The sequence below is a fragment of the Pinus tabuliformis genome, chromosome 7 (genome assembly GCF_031772625.1).
Source record: "Pinus tabuliformis cultivar Carrire ecotype Pingquan chromosome 7, CPIR1, whole genome shotgun sequence".
In the NCBI taxonomy this organism is placed as follows: Eukaryota; Viridiplantae; Streptophyta; class Pinopsida; order Pinales; family Pinaceae; genus Pinus; species Pinus tabuliformis.
Window position 1 is genome coordinate 904,341,545 of NC_142293.1, and position 8,060 is coordinate 904,349,604.

Genomic DNA, 8,060 nt, shown 5'->3' on the forward strand with positions numbered 1-8,060 from the left:
TGGTTCAAATCTGGGTCTCATTACCTCTGAGACGACAAGAAATTCTGGAATGCATGTTCCTCGTTCTCTTTGATGCTTCAGAGATTTGAATTTAGAAGCTATACCCATTTACCATATAGATCAAGCAATCTAACCAATAAAATTGAAACAGCTAGTTTAACTACACTTTGCATTTCGCTATTGTTTGGATGAAAATTCCTTGATAGTCAAAAGAACGTTTGCATTATACATCCTCGATTATCATTAATGGAAAAGATTTGGGATTTATTTAGATGAGTTTGTAAACCTTCTTTAATTTTTTGGCCTGCGATTTGAAAAAGAAAAAACCCGAAAAAAAAGAGCAAAAACAAAAACCTGGAACGTTATCTTCTATATTCCTGTATCTTGACTTATCATATTGACCAAGTGATTGTGTCAGAAATAATTATAGAATATGGTGAAGAAGTTCTGAGGATCAGTATACATGCGGACGATTTCCCTAGGAGTTTCAGTTAAAGGAGTGTGCACATTTATGTGGCTGTCGAGGTACCTCATCTGTTTTTACGCCCTGATTGTGACAATAATTTCAACACCTCTTCTTAGCTGTTCATTTCTCCATGCTTGAGGTTGAAACCTTCGGTCATCAGGACTAATGTTCACAATTGTTGCATTGGGATCTGACCTTTAGTTTATTAAAACCATAGGGGTTGGGGCAATACCTCCGTCAGAACCTGAAGACTCATTTCTTGAATCACCAAAAGCTTGACATACAATCCTGTTCGAATTAAAAGAACATAGAGGTGGTAGGTGGTAGCCATTAAATCAGGTTAGATCAAGTGGTAGAGCGCCTCGATCCAATGATCCCGCATTCGAGTTGTAATGTGTGATACACTCATAGTAGGAGATTCACAATCTGGAAAACAAGCCAGGAACAGTTCTTATGGCGGTCAATATTCAATTCCCCTAGCAAATTCCAAGGTTGGCTTACCACCTCATGTCTTAAAAAAAAAACAATTTTGACACGCGCGTTTTGTTGCTGACTCATTCATTATGGATCCTTGTTGTTTAGAGGGTGCTCAGGTCTGATCCCACAAGCCTCAGCTCACGCAAAAACGTCCCAGTCAAACTGTGCCAAGTGGAAATGAGCAACACTCTTCACACGCAATGCAAGATTGGTTCAATTACGCTGAAGGGATAGTATTAGAGCTAACTGTGGAATGAACAGGGGTTTTCAATTCAAGGAAATTGGATCTCCCTACTGCTTGGGTGCTCCATTTGGCACATGGTTTGAAAAAAAAAACCACAATAGGAAAATCCACTTCGAAGAGATGCCCATATCTCTCAAAGCACACATTTTCTGGGAAGTTTTCTTGTGGATGACGTCACTGACACATTTTACACAAACCCTGTATCACTTAATCTCCAAACTTGGGCTCATTGATCCATAAATTGTGTGTGAAAGTATGGATTGCAAGGATGGGTCTGTGTTTTTGGATGGTGTGATGTATGGCAGTCCGACGACCATGGCCAGGCCCAGCTAGCCTTCAGAACTCTTTATCACCTCTCTGTTTTCTCTTTATTGAGTATAGAAGGAGGCTTTGAAGGCCAACATTAAAAGGTACAGATGTTTCTTCAGACGCACCTTCTTTTGGCTTCACTGTCGATGTTAGCCTCCGCATCTTACAAAAAAAAAAACCGTTTAAATTGAGGTTTATAAAATCTCATATACACAAATTGCTTATTGAGGAGTATTTATCAAGATTCGGGAAGTTTGGGAATTTTAATTTAGCGTTTCTCAAACTTTCCGTATCTCATAGAAATTAAAATTTTCTCCCACGTAAGATTCTATAAATTAAACAATATCAAATAGTTTTTTTTAATTTCTAAAGTATGCAACCACTATATCATTAAAAAATCAATAGGTTTTACATGAACTACATCTCTAATATATATACTTAATGTTACAAACATTTATATCAGTTTTAGACGTGCAAATATCATTCGGATTTTAAATGAATTATTTATTTGGTATATACACACATAACATTATAAAGTGTATATGTTATTATTACCCTGCTCCTTGGCAGTTTGAAATTTGTTTTGATTTAAAAAATGATTAATTATATAATTTTTATTTTTATTTTTATTAAAAAAAAATTATTAATATTTATCCCTGTTACTATTGGCTGAAAATTTAAGTATTTTATTGTATTTGAATATCTTATTACACACTACATTGTAGTGACTTTGCAATCATTATTTTTTAAATACAATTTACTCATTTGTGTCATATCAATATTTTTTATAAACTAAGAAATAAATTAATTTTGGAAAAAAAAATAAAAAAAATTGAATATTACGCGTTCATTTAAGTCAAATAAGTTTAGAAATGCATCCTTAAGTATGTTTTAGTAAGTGAACTTTTTCTTTTAAATTTTAAAATTAAACTACCAGTTTAACATGGAAGCGAAGTGTTAAAATTAAAAGTTAGAATTTATGAAGGTTGGCACTCTTTTGATTAAAATTTATAGGAATGTACGATTAAGTGTAATCAAGATGACAATAAAATGACTGGCATATCGGTTTATATAAATTTCACAACTTTGCGCTTTAAAAATGCATCGTGGATAGTTTGTATTGAACTACATGGGCGGTGTTTGCAGATCTTGATTAGGATGCAACAAACTGGATGGGCGGTGTACTGATGCAATTAGGCAATTACAAATGCCATCTATATGAGAATTCATCTTTTTAATTCCACTTTCAAGGATACGTAGGTTGCAGCCCCTACCATGTAACAATTCCTTCTCAATCCATAATAATTGAAAATCGAAAATTCTGAATATAAGTAAAGATGAATCTAGTGCAAAAATCCAAATCACTATCAGCCCGGATCATCGCAAATTGGAATCCTAAATAAAAAAATACTTAACCTGAGAAATTAACAGTGGAGAAACTTCAAAAACCCCCAAGCTCAAATCTGATGCACTGAAAAATAAAATGCAGCATTTTGTCAATCATTTATTTAACCCTCTGATAATTAATAGATATTTTGTCAAATATCTGTTTATCCCTCTGTTATTTCATAGATACTTTGTCAAGTATTCACTGTGTTGGAAGTCATTTTTCTGGGGTTATAAAGGGTTTTTCCCTGGTTGAAGGGCAAGTGGTGGTTTACGAGACTTTGCATCTCAGTGCTTTGCCGAACTACACTACTGGCGGGACCATTCATATTGTGATTAATAATCAGGTTGCTTTCACTACTGATCCTGAATCTGGCAGATCCTCACAGTATTGTACTGATGCCGCAAAGGCTTTGAGTGTGCCCATTTTCCATGTGAATGGCGATGATGTTGAAGTTGTCGTGCATGCATGTGAACTTGCCGCAGAATGGCGGCAGACCTTCCAGTCTGATGTCGTTATTGATCTTGTTTGTGATCGCAGGTTTGGTCATAATGAGATTGATGAACCATCCTTCACTCAACTGAAGATGTATCAGGTTATTAGAAGCCATCCACCAGCACTAGATATGTATGAAAAGAAGCTCATAGAATCAGGGGAGTTGTCAAAAGAAGAAATTGACAAAATTCGTATAAAGGTTTTGTCAATTTTGAATGAAGAGTTTGTAAACAACAAAGATTATGTTCCAAAAACACGAGATTGGCTTGGAGCCTTTTGGTCAGGCTTCAAGTCGCCAGAGAAAATATTTGGACTTCGTAATACAGGAGTCAAACCAGAGATATTAAAGCGTGTTGGAAAAACCATAACCTCTCTTCCCGAGACATTTAAGCCTCATAGAGTCATCAAGAGAATCTATGATCAACAGGGGGCACCTTTGCCTTTTCATCGTGTTGGTTCAAAATACAAACAAAATCTCGTTTGTCTGCAGTAAACATTTTCCCATTCAAACCAAAACGACAAGATTGCATTTTATAATGCTGGTGAAGGTCGATCCATGGATTTAATTTTTAAGCGCTATTGAATAATCAATAGGTACTCAATTAGACAGTATTTAGTAATGAAATCCATTTTGTTTTTAAAAGAAGCAATTTTGAATATGGCTTAAAGTTTCTACCGTAAGTCACTAGGGATTTTCTTTGATTAGTTGTCTTCAAAGTTCTTAAAACACGGTTATTGAGCTAAATATTGTTCAAAGGGGCTACTTGAATTTAAATGGAAATAATTGAAGGCCTGTGATTTGAATGGCACCATGGTTGATTCTCTAAGCTAGAATTTTCTTTCCCTCTGATGTTATGTGGCCCATTGCATTTACATTCTATCCCCGTCTCTCATTACTTGTGATGCTTATAGCTGCCATTGTCCATTGACTACTTGAAGATCCTATTTTTGGTACCTAGAATAACGCAGTGGCTTTGAACATAGCTTATGAACCCTGATTGTTAATGTCTCTTATTATCGCTGAAAATAAATCCCAAGCTATCTATTCTATTCCCTATTTCAATCTGCTATGGTGATCCTTTGATTTAGAACACAGATTTTTAATACTGATGAGTCTTACTTCCATTAGGGAGTTGTGGTATTTATGAGTCTATTCGTTTCCTCTAGATAAAGCTTTGAAATGAATCTTGTTTTTGGGAATAAAACAATGTTAGTATTAAATAACACCCTTAATCGTTAAAAATCCTTTCTATGCTTTTAACTAATACAGTTTGAATCTATATTATCTTGCTTCAATTCTCTACACCAGTGCTTTAGAGTTATCAACTGAAGCAATCTATTTTTGGTTTGTTCCTTGTACAAGTTTTTGGGTTGTTAGATGATAAATGAAAAAAAAAAGTAAACATATTATTGTTCAGACAACAAAGTAGTCATTGGGAGTGATTATTAAAATATGATACAAACATTCTGCTTATTTTTGGAGTGCCTGAGGGAATAAATTTTGTATTGCAGAATGAAAATTTATATCAAAGCTTTTGTAAGTGATATCTCCTTTTAAGATGATGAATAGGAGCTTGGAATGAGAATTTTGGTTCACTAATTTCAAAATCCTCAACCAGTCTCTTTGATCAAGAATATGTTATTGCTACCAAGGGCAAGATCAACGTGCCTTAAGCTTTTATAGTCTGAAAAGCATTGCTCTAAGTTATTTTCCTTCAGATATTTTAGTAACACGTGCTTCTTTTGAAATAATCAGTGTCAGCATGGACTTGTATAGTAAGTAAGAGGTGTAATGCTATGATAAATCAGTTAGTTTGTAAATTCAAAGCAATTAGTTTGTGTGGACCTTGATATCATGTTTTCTGAATATATGACAGTCTAATATGTTTTGTTATTTAAATTTTTGTGCTAGTAAATCCACATATTGACATTTTACTCAAAGTTAAATTATGCAAAAAAAGAAAGGACTTGCATTATGAACATAGTATGAAGGATGATCATAACAAGGACAATTGTTGGACATTACAGCTCAAGCTCATGTTCGAAGGAACTATACTAGAAAGACATTCTTGAATACTCAAGAGGTTAAAGGAATGAAAATTAGAAGCATTAGATTTTATGACAATGTTTCATGAGGGCCTAATAGAACTAATTAGGTAAAAATAATAATAATAATAATAAATAAATAAATTTGTTGAGAAAATTACTTAATCCAAAAGATGAAAACGATTTTGTTGACTGATTTTTAATAGCGAAAATTTGCTTTAAAAAAAATAAAAAATAAAAAAAATCAGAGATACCTGTTACCAGAAGGTTAGCATGAGTTTCAGGAAGGATTCCTAGGATATGTGTCGTCTTTTTCCTTTATGTTCTAAGGACTTCGGGACGAAGTCCATTGTTAAGAGGGGGTGTATGTAGTGCCCACTCTAATTTCCTGACCCTAATATGCCATTATCTTGGATACTTTATTCTTTGAGGACCTCAGGTTGAGGAATCCGAACACATAAGTCTATTATTAGTGATTGAGATGTTTATGTATGTTCTCCATTGACATTATGGTGATGATAGTATTAATGGTTAGGTATGTTCTAACATTAATGCTTATGCACATTCTCTATTGATATTATGATGATTATGGCATAAATGGTTGTGTTTGTTCTCTATTGAATTTATGATGATGATAGTACTAAAGGATATGTATGCTCTCTATTGATATCATGATGATGATAGCTTTGATGGATATGTATGTTTCCGTTGATGTTATGATGATGATAGCCATGATGGATGTGTCCCCTATGTTACCTACTGGCATTAGTTTTGGTTCACAATGAACGATGATGCGAATGACTTGGTGATGTCAATGATGCTATTATGACAATGACTAACACTGAGGAACCTTGTTACTGATGATTATTGAGTATGGCAGGAAACCATTAGAGGCATTCACATATGACGAGTTGATGACACCTAGTTTGATGAAAATTTATATTATTTAATCTTTGAAATTCTAAGTTGATTTTAAAACTTGCCATATATGTTTAACTATATTCTGATGATATGTTAACGATTGCAGGCACATATTAGTTGCTTGACCGAATGACTCACATATGGGTGATGGGGTTGTACAGGTGGATGGAACTACATGGGAGGGGTGGGACAGTGTCCCTGATCTCACCCACTAGCACTCCCGCTGTGACTTGGGCTGGAAGGGTTGAAACACCTTCACCTTGAAGATCACGATGCCATGAGGGCAGTTCCCAAAGTTGGGTCGCTCATGAGGATTTTACTGGGGGGCACGCATCAAGGCAAATTCCTTGATCCCCGACACCATTAGTCTCACTATAGAAGGCAACATAAGAGATGATAGTGGTCTATGATGTTGCACCTATATTTTCCCCTCGTAGTCACTGAATGCTTGAAGGGCAAGTGGTGTGGCACCCTTGGAACTTCAAGGGAATTTCTTGAAGGGCACGACCAACTTGGCACCCTTGGCATCACAAATAAACTATTAAGCGTGGCACCCTTGGAACTTCAAGGGAAGTTCTTGAAGGGCACGACCAAACTTGGCACCCTTGGAACCATTAAAAATAATTTAAATAATAGATATAATCAAGGAATGAAAGCTAGATAAATTTACATCAAGGGTAAATGATGTTAGAAATTGAGGTAATTAAATCTAAAATAAAACTTGGGTTAAGAGGATCATAGGAAGAAATAAAATAGATTACCTTAAAAACTCTACCCTTCCCATGTTTGAAAATACTAGGAAGATTATGTGGTTTAATTAGGTAAAAAGGGCAAAGAGGGACATAATTGTAAGGATAAAGATTAATCATAAACTAATTAAATCTAATTAAGAAAAGAGGAAGGTGAATTAAAATAAGAATAATAAATTAAATTTAGAGAAATGTAAAGAACCTCCATGTGGCAACAAACAACATAAGAATATCCATCTAAGAGATAACCTGAGTTAAATTAGGGAGTAGATAGGGGATAAAATCTTGACTCATTAATTGACTTTAAGTAATGAATTGAAATCAAGGAATAAAAAGGGGGGATAAAGAGACAACTAGGAGAAGAAATAGGAATCTTGTTGAGGTGAGGAAAATATTAGTTTTAAATAAAAATTTAAGTAAATAATTTTGGGAGACCCTTGATGAGAGAGTGACACATGGGTGGGTGAATAATCAAGCTATTGAATTATAAAAAAAATAACTAATTATGCATGACATGACAAGTGTCACCTATGAGGACTCCTATAAAAGAAGGGGCAAGCCATGGGAGAAGGGAATTTTGGGAACCCTATTGTTGGATGGATGAGATGATGTCAGAACAATGATTACGAAACTATAGTGAGTTTGGTGAGGTAGAGGATTTTAGAGAGAGGGGACTCTTGAGCCAAAGAGTGCTCTCCTCTACCAGTTAGTGCATTCCTCCATTGCAGCTCGGGGGTCCACAGGGAAGAATAGTACCCAAGGAGTAGGCTGGGAGGTCAACTGGTGGGTCTTCGCATTCGGATCAAGTACGTCGTCATTCATTTGCGGAGGTGACCGGCGACAAAGGAATACCAGTAACAACAAAGCAAGCAGAGTCTCGTCCTCTGGTGAACGGTACATTTGTGTTTCAATACTATTTGATCTTAGTTACATGTATGTAAATGTTATGATATGTTTCCTGATATG

At 35.1% G+C, this 8,060-nt stretch overlaps 1 pseudogene; it reads left to right on the top strand.

Annotated features, from left to right (window-relative positions):
- Positions 1 to 1,455: 1,455 nt before the first annotated feature.
- LOC149250541 (2-oxoglutarate dehydrogenase, mitochondrial pseudogene) lies at positions 1,456 to 3,871 on the top strand (annotated as a pseudogene).
- The last annotated feature ends 4,189 nt before the right edge of the window (positions 3,872 to 8,060 follow it).